Source organism: Bufo bufo, chromosome 6 (assembly GCF_905171765.1).
Source record: "Bufo bufo chromosome 6, aBufBuf1.1, whole genome shotgun sequence".
NCBI lineage: Eukaryota > Metazoa > Chordata > Amphibia > Anura > Bufonidae > Bufo > Bufo bufo.
The window spans coordinates 35,820,882-35,844,028 of record NC_053394.1 but is presented as its reverse complement, the minus strand read 5'-3'; the positions used below and the strand labels follow the sequence as shown (position 1 = coordinate 35,844,028).

The 23,147-nt window shown below is 40.2% G+C and overlaps 1 protein-coding gene across 1 annotated transcript in view; it reads left to right on the top strand.

Moving 5' to 3' along the window:
* HPSE2 (heparanase 2 (inactive)) overlaps window positions 1–23,147 on the top strand; it is a 311,923-nt gene that overhangs the window by 202,115 nt on the left and 86,661 nt on the right. The window lies entirely within an intron of this gene.

Here is a 23,147-nt window from a genome sequence, read left to right as displayed (position 1 = left end):
ATATCCCTGCTTCTACAAAATACTTATTAAGGGGTTCTATATACCTGCTTCCACAAAATACTGATTAAGGGGTGCAGTATAACTGCTTCCACCAAATATTGATTGAGACCTGCGATACACGGGCTTCCACAAAATACTGATTGAGGGGTGCGATATACCTGCTTCCACCAAATATTGATTAAGAGGTTCTATATACCTGTTTCCACAAAATACTGATTGAAGGGTGCGATATACCTGCTTCCACAAAATACTGATTAAGAGGTTTGATATACCTGCTTCCACAAAATACTGATTGAGGGGTGCGATATACCTGCTTCCACAAAATACTGATTAAGGGGTTTTATATACCTGCTTCCACAAAATACAGATTGAGGGGTGCGATATACCTGCTTCCACAAAATACTGATTAAGGGGTTTAATATACCTGCTTCCACAAAATACTGATTGAGTGGTGCGATATACCTGCTTCCACAAAATACTGATTCAGGTGTTCTATATACCTGTTTCCACAAAATACTGATTGAGGAGTGGGATATACCTGCTTCTACAAAATACTGATTAAGGGGTTCTATATACATACTTCCACAAAATACTGATTGAGGGGTGCGATATACCTGTTTCCACCAAATATTGATTGAGGCCTGCGATACACCGGCTTCCACAAAATACTGATTGATGGATGCGATATACCTGCTTCCACCAAATATTGATTCAGGGGTTCTATATACCTGTTTACACAAAATACTGATTAAGGGGTTTGATATACCAGCTTCCACAAAATACAGATTGAGGGGTGCGATATACCTGCTTCCACAAAATACTGATTAAGGGGTTTGATATACCTGCTTCCACAAAATACAGATTGAGGGGTGCGATATACCTGCTTCCACAAAATACTGATTAAGGGGTTTGATATACCTGTTTCCACAAAATACTGATTGAGGGGTGCGATATACCTGTTTCCACAAAATACTGATTGAGGGGTGGGATATACCTGCTTCTACAAAATACTGATTAAGGGGTTCTATATACAGTACAGACCAAAAGTTTGGACACACCTTCTCATTCAAAGAGTTTTCTTTATTTTCATGACTATGAAAATTGTAGATTCACACTGAAGGCATCAAAACTATGAATTAACACATGTGGAATTATATACATAACAAACAAGTGTGAAACAACTGAAAATATGTCATATTCTAGGTTCTTCAAAATAGCCACCTTTTGCTTTGATTACTGCTTTGCACACTCTTGGCATTCTCTTGATGAGCTTCAAGAGTTAGTCCCCTGAAATGGTTTTCACTTCACAGGTGTGCCCAGTCAGGTTTAATAAGTGGGATTTCTTGCCTTATAAATGGGGTTGGGACCATCAGTGGCGTTGAGGAGAAGTCAGGTGGATACACAGCTGATGGTCCTACTGAATAGACTGTTAGAATTTGTATTATGGCAAGAAAAAAGCAGCTAAGTAAAGAAAAACGAGTGGCCATCATTACTTTAAGAAATGAAGGTCAGACAGTCAGCCGAAAAATTTAGAAAACTTTGAAAGTAAGGGCTATTTGACCATGAAGGAGAGTGATGGGGTGCTGCACCAGATGACCTGGCCTCCACAGTCACCGGACCTGAACCCAATCGAGATGGTTTGGGGTGAGCTGGACCGCAGAGTGAAGGCAAAAGGGCCAACAAGTGCTAAGCATCTCTGGGAACTCCTTCAAGACTGTTGGAAGACCATTTCAGGGGACTACCTCTTGAAGCTCATCAAGAGAATGCCAAGAGTGTGCAAAGCAGTAATCAAAGCAAAAGGTGGCTACTTTGAATAACCTAGAATATGACATATTTTCAGTTGTTTCACACTTGTTTGTTATGTATATAATTCCACATGTGTTAATTCATAGTTTTGATGCCTTCATAGTCATGAAAATAAAGAAAACTCTTTGAATGAGAAGGTGTGTCCAAACTTTTGGTCTGTACTGTACGTGCTTCCACAAATTACTGGTTGAGGGGTGTGATATACCTGCTTCCACCAAATATTGACTGAGGCCTACGATACACCGACTTCCACAAAATACTGATTGAGGAGTGCGATATACCTGCTTCCATCAAATATTGAATAAGGGGTTCTATATACCTGTTTCCACAAAATACTGATTGAGGGGTGCGATATACCTGCTTACATCAAATATTGATTAAGGGGTTCTATATACCTATTTCCACAAAATACTGATTGAGGGGTGCAATATACCTGATTCCACAAAATACAAATTGAGGGGTGCGATATACCTGCTTCCACAAAATACTGATTAAGAGGTTTGATACACCTGCTTCCACAAAATACTGATTGAGGGGTGCGATATACCTGCTTCTACAAAATACTGATTAAGGGGTTCTATATACCTGCTTCCACAAAATACTGATTGAGGGGTGCGATATACCTGCTTCCACAAAATACTGATTAAGGGGTTGATATACCTGCTTCCACAAAATACTGTTTGAGGGGTGCGATATACCTGCATCCACCAAATATTGATTCAGTTGTTCTAAATACCTGTTTCCACAAAATACTGATTGAGGGGTGCGATATACCTGCTTCCACCAAATATTGATTGAGGCCTGCGATACACCGGCTTCCACAAAATACTGATTGAGGGGTGCGATATACCTGCTTCCACAAAATACTGATTGTGGGGTCCGATATACCTGCTTCCACAAAATATTGATTCAGGTATTCTATATACCTGTTTCCACAAAATACTGATTGAAGGGGTGCGATAAACCTGCTTCTACAAAATACTGATTAAGGGGTTCTGTATACCTGCTTCCACAAAATACTGATTTGAGGGGTGCGATATACCGGCTTCCACAAAATACTGATTGAGGCCTGCGATATATCTGCTTCCAAATATACTGCTCTTCTCTAGGGACTTTGGCCGTAGCCTGTGAGAAGTTGGAGAAAGTGCGTGTGATTACGTCAAAGGACGCACCAGAGTTGGTTAAGTGGCTCACTCAGCCTTCCGCTTCTGCACCCTCCTCATCCTCTGTATCTGCACCCTCCTCACTCTCTGCTGTGTGCACCCCCAAAGACGAGACCACCACCACCACCATAGCTCCTCCACTCGAGTCAGAGGAATTATTTTCCAATCCATTCTCAGACCTTACTGTTGCGCAGCCATTCTTGGCATCGGATGGTGAGGTAGCAACGGCCGCCACCCAGCGGTCTGCGACAGTACCCAGATCAGCCCAAGGAGGGTGGTCCCCGCTATTGCTGCCTACTCCAAGATCTCTAATGTCAGTGGTGGTGAAGGTGACGATGATGACATGTCGATGGACATCACGTGGGTGCCCACAAGAGAGTAAGAGGAGGGGAGTTCAGAGGGAGAGATGGAACAGCAGATAGTTGTGGGACTATTTGTGCACTTCTAGTAAGTATTTGGTGGCTGCAAATATGACCTGAAGGTTTTTCAGGTTCGCCTGTCATTAAAGTGAATGGGGCCCACCGCGAACGCGCGGTTCGCGAACATTTGATCGCGAACACGCGTTCGCGTAACGTCCCGGGCAATGTTCGTCCATCACTGATGGCTATCTGCGAATTGGCAGGCTGCACAGCATTATGTGTTATCTTACGTTCCCGGGCTTCTTACTTTCACTTTGCGATACGTGCAGCCGCCATTTCTGTTACCACGAAGCATGAGGAAATCTAATTTGTTGCAAATTGAAGTTTTGCTAAACTGGACCGAATTCCGCTTTGAATGCTTCGCTCAACACTAATAATGAACTTACACATGTTAAGCACCACTGCAGATATTTGGTGTTGGACACGGAAAACACGTGACGTGATAAATTTGGTCGGCTGAATATGAAATATGAATTGACAGACCCTTCATTAACACGAATATTATTCCAGGGACTCTTACCATTTTCAGCAATCATAGAAGACGAAGCCCAGATACTTGTTATTTTATATGTTCCATCGTCTCCCACCCCCGGGGTGACTCCTTTTCTGTTACTAATTGTGCTGCTTTCTGATAGACGGTAAAAGTTGTACCATTATCATAAGAATGTTTATAAACGTCATACGGAAATGCTGTAGTGCAATATCTGTCATTACATGGGTGATGGCCGTGCATCTCACCAGATGAAAATACAGTGCATGACAGAAACAGATTTGAGCGCCAGAGAACAAGCTTGTCCTTTTAGAGGCTTGTCTGCACTCTACGTGTTACTTGCCTGGATTGAATTTTAGAAGGATCACTTTCACAAAGGCTCCAGCCATTTTTTTTATTTAGCTTTTATTATACCATTGAGAAATAAATGTAAAGTAGTGCTGCAAAAGGTCGACTTTATCATGGCTGCACAGGAATAGAGGTCTTTAAGGGGAATCCGTTAGCAGATTTGTACCTTTGACACTGGCTGACCTGTTACATGTTCGCTAGGCAGCTGAAGACATCTGTGTTGGTTTGATATCTGTCCTCATTACTGAGAAAAATGATGTTTTATCATATGCAAATGAGTCTCTAGGAGCAACGGGGGCGTTGCCATTACTCCTAGAGGCTCCTCAACTACTACGCCCTCTCCACTTTGATTGACAGAGTCAGGCAGTGAAAACATCATCACACCTGGTCTTGTCAATCAAAGTGCAGGGGTCGTGGCAGTTGCAGAGAGAGCAGAGCCTCTAGGTGTGATGGCAACGCCTCTGTTGCTCCTAGGGCTCATTTGCATATATTAAAACTTTTTTTCAGCAATGAGGGCACATATGAGACCCCACAAGGCAGTATTGACGTGCCGATGATGATGCCAAAAACCACAGTGATTAGCGCCTATTGCCATCTATAAGCTGATAAGTGGACGCAGGGGTTAGCTGTTTCCACTCAAAATTATTCAGCCATGAAATCAATTAAAAAGACCAGCGGCTTCATGCCACTGCGTTTTTTTTGCCACAGCACAGCCACACCAACGCAACCCCATGTGATTTTACCCTTAGAAAACCAATTTTCAAATACCTTATGAAATAAGATGAGAACAGCTACAAAGAGAACCACTCTTTATCCAAGGCACCTATAGCAACTGGCATTTGTCCCCCAATGTGTTGTCATATACAGATGCAGCAAAGGTTGTCCTTATCCCTGTGGTGCTCAACACCACTATCGTAGCACACCAACAGTATGTGATTCGCATAGACATTCATAGACTTCCTATTGGAATGGGCATGCTGCGCAAAGAGTATAGGTGGCCACACACGCTATGTTTTTAGCATATTACTCAAGCAGTAAAAGGGGTATTCCCATCCGGGACATTTGTGGCATATCGATAGGATATGTCTAATAGCTGCAGGTCCCATCTTTGGGATTGTCTCCTGCCTGAAGGACGCGGGCTCCTCTGGGAACTAAGAGCACATCGCACATTCGTGAAATTCTCTCCATTCACTGTTATGGGATCTCTAAAAATTGCGGCGCTAGCGGGCTCAGCCAAATTCGGGAGTCCTATAGCAGTGAATGGAGAGCAATGTGCCCTGTTCTTGAGATTGGAGAGGGTCCCAGAGTTGTCGATATGCCATATATATATCCCAGATGGGAATACCCTTTTAAGATAAACTTTGCTACATCTGTACACATTGTACTATTTAATTGATAGATGTCCTGTTTTTTTACTCCATGGGATGAAACTCTTACATTGGAGAGAGGAATTTATAGTGATCCGTTAGGTTTCAGCTCAGTTTTAATGTATAGGGTGTAGAGTATATTTGTCATTATTACTATGAGAAGTAAGTCCTGAAGGACCAGACCTTTTTTGGGCTTTAATACTAGACAATTTTTTTTTGTCTTTTTTTAATATGTGCATTGACGTGACTGAAATATGCCTTATTTTTTGTGGGGTATGTTACACTTTCTATTTTTACCCTTTTGGGGTAGACACGCCTTTACTTTTGGGGGTATGAGCAAAAAAAAAAGCCTTCCGTTATCAGGCAAGATTCGTTCCTAGTACCAGAGACACAGAAAATGAGGGCATGTCAGAGCTAGCTGAGATCCTAAGTCCGATAGAAGAACAGCTTCTACACTGCTTCTGAACATTATAGGAGCCTCCTATTAAAAAAAACAGTGAGAAGTAAGGGAAAGGACATCACAGCAGTACAGTGCTGGAAGATTCCACAGAAAGTAGATGCCCCCTGCTTCTGAGTGAAATGCATCTAGCCGAGCAGCTGAAACAGGGAATAACAGGAAAAAGACATTGAGGAAGCCCAAAAAAAGACATATTCCTTCACAGTTATGATTATACAAAGAAGCACAGCCAATATGCAAACTTTTTTTGAAAACTCAGGTACGCTTTAGGTTTGAGTGGAGACATAAGTCTAGTTTAGGCTCTGCTCTAATAAATCTGATCAGTGTACTTATGTTTCTGGATTTACAGGTGGTTGCATCCCATTTATGACATGAAAGCAAACTATAATGAGATGTGATTCTTGTGAATTCAACATTTGCTGGGTAGAGCTGGCTGCCAGGAATAACACGTAGTAGATGCATACAAGAGCACCATAGTTAACTGCAGGCTGATGAGCGGAGTAGTGCCAAAATGTTAGTATTTCCAGACATTTCACCTCAAGATGTACATTTACCTCTGCAGTGTGTGTGAGTTTATGGTTTGACTTTCTTGCTGCACCTGCAGGTTAGTAGGGCCATTAAAAACTAAACTGAAAGGATTAGTGGAGACCACAGGGCCCATTAGATTAACAGGTTGAGGGTTTGGCAGGTAGCCTAGCGTGAGCGTGTATATCTTCTGGAATATAGAAATAGAAGATAGAAATCTCAGAATTTGAGATTGTGACTTTGTAGATACTGTAAGTGCAGTAAAACAGAATTAATGTTTGCACCATCTCACGGTCAGTATTTCGCATCTGAATTGATAATCCCACACTAGGAGAGGATCCTACAGAGAAAATCTATAATGGAAAGATTTGCACTTTATCCAGAAGGTTTTGTACCTGCTCCTGGTATTGTTTTAGAAATAGGGACTAAAATACTCCTAAGTGGAAATGTTCTTAAATGATCTTTAACTTCTTCTCAAAGGTTACTTTAGGTGATCCTGAACAAATTCGTAAATAACTTTGATTAAAAAGTTTAATGTAGTAAAACCCTAAAACACTTCTCAAATCTCTGCCACTAGGGGTCTCCCTTCTAGCAGTGTTGCTCTCCACTCACTGTTACTAGGTGAATCCTTCCTTAGCAGCAAAGAGGGACTGAAGAAAAGGGGTGTGTACTTCTTCACTAACTGGCTCCAGAGCTCAGTGTGGTTCTGAACTCAGTGCAGAGGCCCCTTCCCCATCCAAAGCTAAGTGTACTTCTGAACTCAGTGCAGAGGCCCCTTCCAGAGCTCAGTGTACTTCTGAACTCAGTGCAGAGGCCCCTTCCCCATCCAGAGCTCAGTGTGCTTCTTAACTTAGTGCAGAGACCCCTTCCCCATCCAGAGCTTTGTGTACTTCTGAACTCAGTGTAGAGGCCCCTTTCCCATCCAGAGCTCAGTGTACTTTTGAACTCAGTGCAAAGGCCCCTTCCCCATCCAGAGCTCAGTGTACTTATGAAATCAGTGCAGAGGCCCCTTCCCCATCCAGAGCTCAGTGTACTTATGAACTCAGTGCAGAAACCTCTTCCCCATCCAGAGCTCTGTGTACTTCTGAGCTCAATGCAGAGGCCCCTTCCCCATCTAGAGCTCAGTGTACTTCTGAGCTCAGTGCCAAGGCCCCTTCCCCATCCAGAGCTTAGTTTACTTCTGAACTCAGTGCAGAGGCCCCTTCTCTATCCAGAACTCAATGTACTTCTGAACTCAGTGCAGAGGCCCCTTCCCTATCCAGGTCTCAGAGCCAGAACCCCGTAGAGTGCTCAGCATCTCAGGGTGCTGTTGTCTGTGTATGACAGCCACATCTTTCCTCCAGTACATAATAAGTGCATTTCTTAAACCAGTCATAATAGAATTATTGCTTGTGTGCCTCTGCAAAAAAAGTCTATCCTCTTTGCTGCTGTGTCCAGCCGCCCAGTGGTTGTGATGTGATTTGGTATTTTGCTGTGTTTTTTTAGGCAAAGAGACCCATAATGTTTTGTAGCAATTGACTTCAATAGGGGAAAATGACAGTGGCATAAAATAAAAAAATTAAAATAAAGGGTTTATCCCATGACAAAAAAACTTCGAACTAGAACTGTACTTCACATGGATCCAGAGATCTCCACATTCATTGCTCCAATTGCTCAGCTAGATTTTTTTCAAACTGGCTGCTCACAGGCGTGTACTTTCTCATGAGGCTTGTCCTTTCTGCTGCAGCTGGTGGCAGGTGAAAGATGGAACTGAGCATGTGATTCCATCTGAGTGAGCTGGACAAAGAATTTAGAAAAAGAGCAGACAGTAGATGGCGCTATACAGATAGATTTCAGTGAATAACTCAGTGGCAATACTACATTTTTAATTTTAATACAAAAGCATTCAGATCCAGGTGCTGGTTTGAAAAATTTTGAATATTTTTTATAGGATGACCAGTTAAACCACTAAAATAAGTGAAAATACATTGGGAGTTGGTCATCTATTAATCTGGGGCATCTGTGGCTGTCCATATGCCAGAAATTGCACTCAAACCTGCTATGAGAAGGCAAAAAATTGGTTAGATAAATTTAAAACAGCATTGAAAAGTCGCACCTTTTTGCACAGATTTAGCATGCACCATCATTTGGGACTTTTCAATGCCATAATTGTGGGAAAAATCCAAAAATCTCTCCTATATCTACATGAAACATTGATATCACAGGAGTCCTATCCTGTTGAAACCATAATTATTCCAATAACGGCCCTACAGTGTGAGTTGGAGGGAAAGGTTGGTGTAAGTGGGTGCAGAGGTAGCAGTCCCACCTGGGTCCTGGTGCCTGAGGGGCCCAACAGTGCATTTGACATAAGTGTTATAAAATAGGCGAGGGCCCTGCCATATATTTTGTATTGGGGCCTGAAAGCTTCTAGATACTCCTGTGTTGGAGGATGAATAGGAAAGAGAGATGGGAGGGGTGGGGAAGAGAGAGCTGAAATAAAGAAATTCATTCACCATTTCATACAAACCAACATAAAGGAACTCGCCTCCTGTGGGATTTGCACAGAAACTGAATAAAATTGGTAACTATTGAAGTTCTTGGGTAGAAAAGTTTGATTTCATGTGAATAATTTTCATAACATCATTACCAGCCTTCAAGTCTCGCAGCAGCAAAATTCTCTTAAAATTCGCTCTGCTAATCTGCCAGTACCTGTTACTCAGAGGACCCTGACATTTTCCAGACATCCCTACGGGGAAAAGGACACCTGATTCCACTTAAAACTGAAGCGTCTCTCGACCCCGTACCAACACCTCTTTCTTGAAAATGGAGAGTGTCGGAGAGAACAAGGACATAATTAGCCTGAAATTCTTTTTTATCCAGAACTTCCATGAAACTTCATGATGTTCCTTTGAGGCTAGCAGACAGGCTGTGAGGCTAGGTAGTGTGCAGCCCCCCCTTAGAGGTTCCTTCCAACTCCTTTGATATTTTTCGTCCATGATCCTTTCTCAAGACCATGAGTCTGACACAAATGTTTACACATCCTATACAACTGCATGTCACAGTCCTGACTTTACAAACCACAATGCCACAATACAGCCCTGTTACTGGACCCAGGAGATTGAAGTGGAACCTATTTTATTTCAGGCTAAATTCAGAAATACAGGTATAAACAATTTTGCAATTTTCCCTAAAGAAACAGCTTTAGTAAATTTTCTAGGACTGCAACTAATTCTTTTTTTTTTTTTTTTTTACATACAATTGTTTTTATGCATTTTGAGAGTGCTTGTTGAAGTATACTTGTGGAGCAGAAGGCAAAAACTAGGGACTGAACACAATGCCCATGCCGAGAGATAAGTCTTATCGAATAAGCGGAGGATTGTCAATCGGGTTTTCCCATGATTAATGTAAAAAATAAAAAACAGATGTCATATAGTACCCAACAGTCTTTCTAACAAAACTAGAACCAGCCCTGTAACTCACATGGATCCCAAAATCGCCCCATTAAAATTGCTCCAAATGCTCTGCTAGATATTTTTCAAGCTAGCTTCTAAGGGGGTATATATATCCTTTCTCTCTTGCTATCACAGCTCGGGGGGAGGGGGAGTGTTTCTGCTATAACTCTTTCTTTAAGCAAGTGCGACCACCTCAGTGATGTTAATAAAGTGGACAGAGAAATAATGAATAATGGCGCTATACAGATAGATTTTATTGAATAACTCAATGGCTATACTACATTTCTAATTACATACAAGGTATAAAAATGTAGAATGTTTTGCATAGAACGACCCCATCAAGGTGGTGATACATATTAGATGCGTGTTGGTTGAACCTGACAATTTAGTGGGAGCAGTTGGCCATCTAATGTGTATGGAAGTATCCCAATCCTCCCTTGGTGGCCTCATATACACTTTTCCCTATTGAGAACACATGCAAGCTTGGCCAGGGTAGTGTATTTATGTTATGAGCTTGGTTCTGGTGCTGTATTTATGTAATGAGCTTGGTTCTGGTTCCTGTATTTATGTAATGAGCTTGGTTCTGGTGCTGTATTTATGTAATGAGCTTGGTTCTGGTGCTGTATTTATGTATTGAGCTTGGTTCTGGTGCTGTATTTATGTAATGAGCTTGGTTCTGGTGCTGTATTTATGTAATGAGCTTGGTTCTGGTGCTGTATTTATGTATTGAGCTTGGTTCTGGTGCTGTATTTATGTTATGAGCTTGGTTCTGGTGCTGTATTTATGTAATGAGCTTGGTTCTGGTTCCTGTATTTATGTAATGAGCTTGGTTCTGGTGCTGTATTTATGTAATGAGCTTGGTTCTGGTGCTGTATTCATGTACTGTGCTTGGTTCTGGTGCTGTATTCATGTACTGTGCTTGGTTCTGGTGCTGTATTCATGTAATGAGCTTGGTTCTGGTGCTGTATTCATGTACTGTGCTTGGTTCTGGTGCTGTATTTATGTAATGAGCTTGGTTCTGGTGCTGTATTTATGTAATGAGCTTGGTTCTGGTGCTGTATTTATGTAATGAGCTTGGTTCTGGTGCTGTATTTATGTAATGAGCTTGGTTCTGGTGCTGTATTCATGTAATGAGCTTGGTTCTGGTGCTGTATTTATGTAATGAGCTTGGTTCTGGTGCTGTATTTATGTTATGAGCTTGGTTCTGGTGCTGTATTTATGTAATGAGCTTGGTTCTGGTGCTGTATTCATGTAATGAGCTTGGTTCTGGTGCTGTATTTATGGATTGAGCTTGGTTCTGGTGCTGTATTTATGTAATGAGCTTGGTTCTGGTGCTGTATTTATGTAATGAGCTTGGTTCTGGTGCTGTATTTATGTAATGAGCTTGGTTCTGGTGCTGTATTTATGTAATGAGCTTGGTTCTGGTGCTGTATTCATGTACTGTGCTTGGTTCTGGTGCTGTATTTATGTAATGAGCTTGGTTCTGGTGCTGTATTTATGTAATGAGCTTGGTTCTGGTGCTGTATTTATGTAATGAGCTTGGTTCTGGTGCTGTATTTATGTAATGAGCTTGGTTCTGGTGCTGGATTTATGTAATGAGCTTGGTTCTGGTGCTGTATTTATGTAATGAGCTTGGTTCTGGTGCTGTATTTATGTAATGAGCTTGGTTCTGGTGCTGTATTTATGGATTGAGCTTGGTTCTGGTGCTGTATTTATGGATTGAGCTTGGTTCTGGTGCTGTATTTATGTAATGAGCTTGGTTCTGGTGCTGTATTTATGTAATGAGCTTGGTTCTGGTGCTGTATTTATGTAATGAGCTTGGTTCTGGTGCTGTATTTATGTAATGAGCTTGGTTCTGGTTCCTGTATTTATGTAATGAGCTTGGTTCTGGTGCTGTATTTATGTAATGAGCTTGGTTCTGGTGCTGTATTTATGTATTGAGCTTGGTTCTGGTGCTGTATTTATGTAATGAGCTTGGTTCTGGTGCTGTATTTATGTAATGAGCTTGGTTCTGGTGCTGTATTTATGTATTGAGCTTGGTTCTGGTGCTGTATTTATGTTATGAGCTTGGTTCTGGTGCTGTATTTATGTAATGAGCTTGGTTCTGGTTCCTGTATTTATGTAATGAGCTTGGTTCTGGTGCTGTATTTATGTAATGAGCTTGGTTCTGGTGCTGTATTCATGTACTGTGCTTGGTTCTGGTGCTGTATTCATGTACTGTGCTTGGTTCTGGTGCTGTATTCATGTAATGAGCTTGGTTCTGGTGCTGTATTCATGTACTGTGCTTGGTTCTGGTGCTGTATTTATGTAATGAGCTTGGTTCTGGTGCTGTATTTATGTAATGAGCTTGGTTCTGGTGCTGTATTTATGTAATGAGCTTGGTTCTGGTGCTGTATTTATGTAATGAGCTTGGTTCTGGTGCTGTATTCATGTAATGAGCTTGGTTCTGGTGCTGTATTTATGTAATGAGCTTGGTTCTGGTGCTGTATTTATGTTATGAGCTTGGTTCTGGTGCTGTATTTATGTAATGAGCTTGGTTCTGGTGCTGTATTCATGTAATGAGCTTGGTTCTGGTGCTGTATTTATGGATTGAGCTTGGTTCTGGTGCTGTATTTATGTAATGAGCTTGGTTCTGGTGCTGTATTTATGTAATGAGCTTGGTTCTGGTGCTGTATTTATGTAATGAGCTTGGTTCTGGTGCTGTATTTATGTAATGAGCTTGGTTCTGGTGCTGTATTCATGTACTGTGCTTGGTTCTGGTGCTGTATTTATGTAATGAGCTTGGTTCTGGTGCTGTATTTATGTAATGAGCTTGGTTCTGGTGCTGTATTTATGTAATGAGCTTGGTTCTGGTGCTGTATTTATGTAATGAGCTTGGTTCTGGTGCTGGATTTATGTAATGAGCTTGGTTCTGGTGCTGTATTTATGTAATGAGCTTGGTTCTGGTGCTGTATTTATGTAATGAGCTTGGTTCTGGTGCTGTATTTATGGATTGAGCTTGGTTCTGGTGCTGTATTTATGGATTGAGCTTGGTTCTGGTGCTGTATTTATGTAATGAGCTTGGTTCTGGTGCTGTATTTATGTAATGAGCTTGGTTCTGGTGCTGTATTTATGTAATGAGCTTGGTTCTGGTGCTGTATTTATGTAATGAGCTTGGTTCTGGTGCTGTATTTATGTAATGAGCTTGGTTCTGGTGCTGTATTTATGTATTGAGCTTGGTTCTGGTGCTATATTCATGTAATGAGCTTGGTTCTGGTGCTGTATTTATGTAATGAGCTTGGTTCTGGTGCTATATTCATGTACTGTGCTTGGTTCTGGTGCTGTATTTATGTAATGAGCCTTGTTCTGGTTCCTGTATTTATGTAATGAGCTTGGTTCTGATGCTGTATTTATGTAATGTGCTTGGTTCTGGTGCTATATTCATGTAATGAGCTTGGTTCTGGTGCTGTATTTATGTAATGAGCTTGGTTCTGGTGCTGTATTTATGTACTGAGCTTGGTTCTGGTGCTGTATTTATGTAATGAGCTTGGTTCTGGTGCTGTATTTATGTAATGAGCTTGGTTCTGGTGCTGTATTTATGTAATGAGCTTGGTTCTGGTGCTGTATTTATGTAATGAGCTTGGTTCTGGTGCTGTATTTATGTAATGAGCTTGGTTCTGGTGCTGTATTTATGTAATGAGCTTGGTTCTGGTGCTGTATTTATGTAATGAGCTTGGCCAGGGTAGTGTATTTATGTAATGAGCCTGGTTCTGTATTCATGTAATGAGCTTGGTTCTGGTTCCTGTATTTATGTAATGAGCTTGGTTCTGGTGCTGTATTTATGTAATGAGCTTGGTTCTGGTGCTGTATTTATGTAATGAGCTTGGTTCTGGTGCTGTATTTATGTAATGAGCTTGGTTCTGGTGCTGTATTTATGTAATGAGCCTGGTTCTGTATTCATGTAATGAGCTTGGTTCTGGTGCTATATTCATGTAATGAGCTTGGTTCTGGTGCTGTATTTATGTAATGAGCTTGGTTCTGGTGCTGTATTTATGTAATGAGCTTGGTTCTGGTGCTGTATTTATGTAATGAGCTTGGTTCTGGTGCTGTATTTATGTAATGAGCTTGGTTCTGGTGCTGTATTTATGTAATGAGCTTGGTTCTGATGCTGTATTTATGTACTGAGCTTGGTTCTGGTGCTGTATTTATGTATTGAGCTTGGTTCTGGTGCTATATTCATGTAATGAGCTTGGTTCTGGTGCTGTATTTATGTACTGTGCTTGGTTCTGGTGCTGTATTTATGTAATGAGCTTGGTTCTGGTGCTGTATTTATGTACTGACCTTGGTTCTGGTGCTGTATTTATGTAATGTGCTTGGTTCTGGCGCTGTATTTATGTACTGTGCTTGGTTCTGGTGCTGTATTTATGTAATGAGCTTGGTTCTGGTGCTGTATTTATGTAATGAGCTTGGTTCTGGCGCTGTATTTATGTAATGTGCTTGGTTCTGATGCTGTATTTATGTACTGTGCTTGGTTCTGGTGCTGTATTTATGTTATGAGCTTGGTTCTGGTGCTGTATTCATGTAATGAGCTTGGTTCTGGTGCTGTATTTATGTAATGAGCTTGGTTCTGGTGCTGTATTTATGTATTGAGCTTGGTTCTGGTGCTGTATTTATGTATTGAGCTTGGTTCTGGTGCTATATTCATGTAATGAGCTTGGTTCTGGTGCTGTATTTATGTAATGAGCTTGGTTCTGGTGCTGTATTTATGTAATGAGCTTGGTTCTGGTGCTGTATTTATGTAATGAGATTGGTTCTGGTGCTGTATTTATGTAATGAGCTTGGTTCTGGTGCTGTATTTATGTAATGAGCTTGGTTCTGGTGCTGTATTTATGTATTGAGCTTGGTTCTGGTGCTGTATTTATGTTATGAGCTTGGTTCTGGGGCTGTATTTATGTAATGAGCTTGGTTCTGGTGCTGTATTTATGTCATGAGCTTGGTTCTGGTGCTGTATTTATGTATTGAGCTTGGTTCTGGTGCTGTATTTATGTAATGAGCTTGGTTCTGGTGTTGTATTCATGTAATGAGCTTGGTTTTGGTGCTGTATTTATGTAATGAGCTTGGTTCTGGTGCTGTATTTATGTAATGAGCTTGGTTCTGGTGCTGTATTTATGTAATGAGCTTGGTTCTGGTGCTGGATTCATGTAATGAGCTTGGTTCTGGTGCTGTATGTATGTAATGAGCTTGGTTCTGGTGCTGTATTTATGTAATGAGCTTGGTTCTGGTGCTGTATTTATGTATTGAGCTTGGTTCTGGTGCTGTATGTATGTAATGAGCTTGGTTCTGGTGCTGGATTCATGTAATGAGCTTGGTTCTGGTGCTGTATTTATGTAATGAGCTTGGTTCTGGTGCTGGATTCATGTAATGAGCTTGGTTCTGGTGCTGTATTTATGTAATGAGCTTGGTTCTGGTGCTGTATTTATGTAATGAGCTTGGTTCTGGTGCTGTATTTATGTAATGAGCTTGGTTCTGGGGCTGTATTTATGTAATGAGCTTGGTTCTGGTGCTGTATGTATGTAATGAGCTTGGTTCTGGTGCTGTATTTATGTAATGAGCTTGTTTCTGGTGCTGTATTCATGTAATGAGCTTGGTTCTGGTGCTGTATTCATGTAATGAGCTTGGTTCTGGTGCTGTATTTATGTACTGAGCTTGGTTCTGGTGCTGTATTTATGTTATGAGCTTGGTTCTGGTGCTGTATTTATGTAATGAGCTTGGTTCTGGTGCTGTATTTATGTAATGAGCTTGGTTCTGGTGCTATATTCATGTAGGGAGCTTGGTTCTGGTGCTGTATTTATGTAATGAGATTGGTTCTGGTGCTGTATTTATGTATTGAGCTTGGTTCTGGTGCTGTATTTATGTAATGAGCTTGGTTCTGGTGCTGTATTCATGTACTGTGCTTGGTTCTGGTGCTGTATTTATGTATTGAGCTTGGTTCTGGTGCTGTATTTATGTATTGAGCTTGGTTCTGGTGCTGTATTCATGTACTGTGCTTGGTTCTGGTGCTGTATTTATGTATTGAGCTTGGTTCTGGTGCTGTATTTATGTATTGAGCTTGGTTCTGGTGCTGTATTTGTGTACTGTGCTTGGTTCTGGCGCTGTATTTATGTATTGAGCTTGGTTCTGGTGCTGTATTTGTGTAATGAGCTTGGTTCTGGTGCTGTATTCATGTAATGAGCTTGGTTCTGGTGCTGTATTTATGTATTGAGCTTGGTTCTGGTGCTGTATTTATGTATTGAGCTTGGTTCTGATGTTGTATTTATGTTATGAGCTTGGTTCTGGTTCCTGTATTTATGTATTGAGCTTGGTTCTGGTGCTGTATTTATGTAATGAGCTTGGTTCTGATGTTGTATTTATGTTATGAGCTTGGTTCTGGTTCCTGTTTTTATGTTATGAGCTTGGTTCTGGGGCTGTATTCATGTAATGAGCTTGGTTCTGGTGCTGTACCTATGTAATGAGCTTGGTTCTGGGGCTGTATTTATGTAATGAGCTTGGTTCTGGTGCTGTATTTATGTTATGAGCTTGGTTCTGGTTCCTGTTTTTATGTAATGAGCTTGGTTCTGGTGCTGTATTTATGTATTGAGCTTGGTTCTGGTTCCTGTTTTTATGTAATGAGCTTGGTTCTGGTGCTGTATTTATGTACTGTGCTTGGTTCTGATGCTGTATTTATGTATTGAGCTTGGTTCTGGTTCCTGTTTTTATGTTATGAGCTTGGTTCTGGGGCTGTATTCATGTAATGAGCTTGGTTCTGGTGCTGTATTTATGTATTGAGCTTGGTTCTGGTGCTGTATTTATGTCATGAGCTTGGTTCTGGTGCTGTATTTATGTATTGAGCTTGGTTCTGGTGCTGTATTTATGTTATGAGCTTGGTTCTGGGGCTGTATTTATGGATTGAGCTTGGTTCTGGTGCTGTATTTATGTAATGAGCTTGGTTCTGGTGTTGTATTCATGTAATGAGCTTGGTTTTGGTGCTGTATTTATGTAATGAGCTTGGTTCTGGTGCTGTATTTATGTAATGAGCTTGGTTCTGGTGCTGTATTTATGTAATGAGCTTGGTTCTGGTGCTGTATTTATGTAATGAGCTTGGTTTTGGTGCTGTATTTTTGTAATGAGCTTGGTTCTGATGTTGTATTTATGTAATGAGCTTGGTTCTGGTGCTGTATTTATGTAATGAGCTTGGTTCTGATGTTGTATTTATGTAATGAGCTTGGTTCTGGTGCTGTATTTATGTATTGAGCTTGGTTCTGATGTTGTATTTATGTAATGAGCTTGGTTCTGGTGCTGTATTTATGTAATGAGCTTGGTTCTGGTGCTGTATTTATGTACTGTGCTTGGTTCTGATGCTGTATTTATGTATTGAGCTTGGTTCTGGTGCTGTATTTATGTAATGAGCTTGGTTCTGGTGCTGTCTTTATGTAATGAGCTTGGTTCTGGTGCTGTGTTTATGTACTGAGCTTGGTTCTGGTTCCTGTATTTATGTTATGAGCTTGGTTCTGATTCCTGTATTTATGTTATGAGCTTGGTTCTGGTGCTGTATTTATGTAATGAGCTTGGTTCTGGTGCTGTTTTTATGTTATGAGCTTGGTTCTGATGTTGTATTTATGGTGCAAGGAAATCTCAAGACTATCAAGGCATTCTGGAGTGAAATTTGCTGCCCAGTGCCAGAAAGCTTGGTCTCAGTCGCAGGTCATGCGTTCTCCAACAGGATAATGACCCAAAACACACAGCTAAAAACATTGCTAGGAGCAAAGCATTGGACTATTTTGAAGTGGCCTTCTATGAAGCTTGATCTTAATCCTATCGAACATCTGTGGAAGGACCTGAAACATGCAGTCTGGAGAAGACACCCTTCACACCTGAGACAGCTGGAGCAGTCTGCTCACGAGGAGTGGGCCACCATACCTGTGGACAGGTGCAGAAGCCTTATTGAGAGTTACAGAAATCGCTTGATTGCAGTGATTGCTTCAAAAGGTTGTGGAACAAAATATTAAGGTAAGGGGACCATCATTTTTGTCCAGGCTTACTTATGGGGCACTCTTTAGCTTGAACTGCTTATAGGGCACTCTTTGGTTAGAGCTTCTTATGGGGGCACTCTCTGGCTTGAACTTCTTATGGCAGCATGCTGGCTGTTGTTGTAGGGTAATATTTAGTACTTGAGTGCGAGGGGGTACCTCCGTGAAGACTATTCTAATATGAGGGTGACAAATACTAATCCGTAAGAAGAAGCTTGACGGCCGTTCGGGAAAGTATTGTAGACAAATTATGTTCTATGGAATAAAATCTTTCTCCATTCAGAAATGTAAAAAGGAAAATACCTTTTGCCCCAAAGCACAATTTATACAAGATTCCCCTAAATAAATTTTGTTTGTCAGCTGACCTGTGGGTTTCACAGCTATTAATGAATGGGCTCTGGAAGCTGTGATTAAGCCGACAACTGTGACATGTTTCTACGTGTTCATGTATTTGTCAGCATTCGAGGTCAGATTTAGTATAAAAGAAATGATCTGGTGATTGGGACTATTTATAGTGGGGAATTCACTGGCGGCGGCAGGACCATGACAAATGGGGTGGGGCACAGAGGAAAATGTTATGACAGCGAAGAATGCATATGCACAATGTAATGATGAACTGCTTGAGAAATGCCTGGATATAGGGCTGGACTGTGAATCCAAGAAGCTGCCTGCCAAGAAGAGTCTCTGCCAGTAGAGAGTCTCTGATCCCGACAGGCAAATAAACACTGCACTTATTACTCTGCCCGGCCTGATGTGGATCATAGGATGTCTTGTCAAATTCTTACAACATTTAGTCTTCCTTTATCTCTGCCAGTTGTACATTTGAATAATTGGATTGTAGAATATAAGCCAAAGTCGTCTATGTTATATGGTTAATTATTTTTACTTTTGAAATGTATATACAGTATATGATATGAGCACGATATACACATACAGGACCATGGAAAGGCACCGTTCTCACATGAATCAATGATTTCAAGTATACAATATATCTGCTATAAAACAACGCATAGTTAGATGGCTGATTAGATAGAAAGATGGATAGATATAAAAATAGATAGATATGATATGAGATAGATTGATAGACAGATAGTAGATATAAGATAAACAGAAAGATAGATAGGTATAAAAAATATAAGTACATACATAAACACATAAATGCACTTTTCTTTTAAGGTTTTCTGCTCTATAAAATGCCTTTAAAAGGACGCGGACTGCTGGAAAAAAAACATAAAAACAAAAATAGACAATATACTGTACTACTAGGACCCTGGATAAAAGTCCAATATTCCGGTTACGGTATCACCACTTTGCTACTTGGAGTAAGTGCTGCTTTGCTTGTACAAAATAGATAGATAGATAGATAGATAGATAGATAGATAGATAGATAGATAGATAGATAGATAGATAGATATTAGATAGATAGATAGATAGATAGATAGATGATAGATAGATATTAGATAGATAGATAGATATTAGATAGATAGATAGATAGATAGATAGATAGATAGATAGATAGATAGATAGATAGATAGATATTAGATAGATAGATAGATATTAGATAGATAGATATTAGATAGATAGATATTAGATAGATAATAGATAGATAGATATTAGATAGATAGATAGATAGATAGATAGATAGATAGATAGATAGATAGATATAGGAGATAGATAGATAGATAGATAGATAGATAGATAGATAGATAGGAGATAGATAGGAGATAGATAGATAGATAGATAGATAGATAGATAGATATTAGATAGATAGATAGATAGATAGATAGATAGATAGATAGATATAGGAGATAGATAGATAGATAGATAGATAGATAGATAGATAGATAGATAGGAGATAGATAGATAGATAGATAGATAGATAGATATTAGATAGATAATAGATAGATAGATAGATAGATAGATAGATAGATAGATAGATAGATATTAGATAGATAATAGATAGATAGATAGATAGATATTAGATACATAGATAAATGTGGAAAAATAATCCAAGGCAGCACACAATTCTCCGTAAAAAGCAAAAAGGGTGTTTTATTAACCCATATGTGGATAGCAACGTTTCAGCTCTCTCTATGGAGCCTTTGTCAAGCCATAGTGTTCAGTGCAAAATCAGGTGCTTATAAAGCATGCAAATTTACAACAATCTAGTTACATGATTACAATTCAATTAGTACATAAATATAAAAAAGTTCAAGTGAATATCAATTAAATATAGTGAAAGTAAATACAATGTAATCAAACACTGTAATTTCTGCAAAACAGTGTCACAAGTGATAGTTAAAATCATCCATATACATGATTGTGATACATACATATGATTAATTGGTCATCATTTACAGGTGCCCATACTTGTGTTGATCAAAACAGTATAAACAGCATAATCATTTACTTGTGGATATCCCATGTACATCGGAAGATCGCAGGACTCGCTCGGCGTCCGGAATAGATAGATAGATATTAGATAGATATATATATATTATATAGATAGATAATCGATAGATAGATAGATAGATAGATATTAGATAGATAGATAGATAGATAGATAGATATGAGATAGATAGATAGATAGATAGATAGATAGATAGATATGAGATAGATAGATAGATATTAGATAGATAGATAGATAGATAGATAGATAGATAGATAGATAGATGATAGATAGATAGATATCTGTCTAATGTTCTCATTATACCTCAGCCTGCAGACATGACAAGGAGGTATCCACGACATTTAGAGGAAAGGAAGTTCCTATATCATCATATAAGGGTTCTTTAGTGTAAGAGCATTGAGACATACAGCAATGGAGCAGTCTGATCCTGGCAACAATCGGTTCGCTCCTTATACTTTCCATAGGGCTTCTGAAAATGTGCAGTTGAATCTGAGTGCTAGCCTTAGGGCCCCTGTGCCCCTGTGTCATTAGTATTCATTCTTCCTGGTTGTCTATCACTATAGTTTAGCGCTTGTGAAATCCTTCATAATCATTTTGTGAAAATCAGTCATTAGTTAATGACATCTACATGCACTGCCAATGAATCCTCAGCTATCCCCTGCAGATGACACCCCGCTGTGAGCTGTATATACTGCAGATGTGTGCTCTGCGTGATACGATCCAGTCATTGTCTCGCCCTCTTCCTGGCCAGCATTTATCTACAGTCCGTTGCCTCTTCAGAGTTAAAGTGGTTATATATGTACTAAGTGTAAATTTTTACAGTATTATAGAGACATAATTTATGCGCTCTCATAATCTTTTTAGATGGTGTAAGTGGTGATAAAGGAGGAACTGGACTCCATCAGCTCTGATTTTGATGTTCACATAGCCCTTTAATGTATCAGGTGTCAGCGCTCTGGAGGAGATAGAATCCAGATGACAGTCTATTTCTTCTAAGGGAAGATAACAGAGATGAGACACCATTAAATAATACGCAATTTTTCAAAAAGTTAAAGAAAAAAAGTGAAAACATTCATGGACTTCCTGGCAGCCCATCGAGCTATTTATAGGTTAGAGAAACAAGGGTAGCAAACTTTACCTAGACTTTTAGGCTGGGCTTCCATGTTTAGGATTTCTGATGCATTTTTTGGTACCAAAACTAGGAGTGGATTAAAAAAAAGAGATGAGGGAGTGTCTGTCCTTTTATACTTACTCTCCCCTTTAGGATCCCCTCTGCTTTGGGCTTCAAAAACTGCACCACAAAAGGCTACTTTCACACTTGCGTTGTTTGATTCCGGCAGGCAGTTCCGTTGCCGGATCCTGATCAGTCTGAAAAATGCATTGCAATACCGGATCTGTTTTTCCGGTGTCATCAGGCAAAACGGATCCGGTATTTATTTTTTTCTCATTTTTAAAGGTCTGCGCATGCGCAGTCAAAATGACTGAACTGAAGACATCCTGATGCATCCTGAACAGATTACTCTCCATTCTGAATGCATGGGGACATACCTGATCAGTTCTTTTCCGGTATAGAGCCCCTGTGACGGAACTCTATGCCGGAAAAGAAAAACGCTAGTGTGAAAGTACCCTAACAAGAAGGTGTAATTGTAAATCCATCCTGCATGGCTATTCTTGTGTTAAGTGTCCATTTACATTTTGCTGCAAATGTTTAATATGTTAAAGGATTTCTGTCACCCCACAAAACTCATTTTTTTTTTTGGATAGTTAGATTCCTTATAGGGCGATATAGGAGAATATAATAGTCTTACTTACTTTCATGCGGCCGATTCTTTATAAAACGAAGTTTTATAATATGTAAATGAGGGCTCTACCAGCAAGTAGGGCGTCTACTTGCTGGTAGCTGCTGCAGAAATCCGCCCCCTCGCCGTGTTGATTGACAGGGCCAGCCGTGATCTCCTCCTTCGGCCGGCCCTGTCCGTAATTCAAATATTGCGCGCCTCTGTTCATTCGGCGCAGGCGCTCTGAGATGAGGAGGCTCGTCTCCTCAGTGCGCCTGCGCCGATGACATCACCGAAAGAGAAGACGTCATCGGCGCAGGCGCACTGAGGAGACGAGCCTCCTCATCTCAGAGCGCTTGCGCCGAATGACCAGAGGCGCGCGATTTTTGAATTACTGACAGGGCCGGCCGGAGGAGGAGATCCCGGCTGGCCCTGTCAATCAACACGGCGAGGGGGCGGATTGCTGCTGCGGCTACCAGCAAGTAGACGCCCTACTTGCTGGTAGAGCCCTCATTTACATATTATAAAACTTCGTTTTATAAAGAATCGGCCGCATGAAAGTAAGTAAGACTATTATATTCTCCTATATCGCCCTATAAGGAATCTAACTATCCAAAAAAAAAAAAAAGAGTTTTGTGGGGTGACAGAAACCCTTTAAGTGTCAAGTTAGAGATTGCAACATCCATAGACGTAGATATAAATAAATAGGTAGAGAAAAAAAAAAGAGAAAAAAAGAAAATAGAAAGAGAAAAAAGGAAGAAAATTAGAGAGAAAGAAAGAAAGAAAGTAGATAGATAGCGATAAATGGATAGATACCAGATAGATAATGGACGATAGATAGATAGATACAGTAAAAAAATATAAAGTTTATTTACCTATGTGGACGCAATGTTTCGGCTCAACTTTAA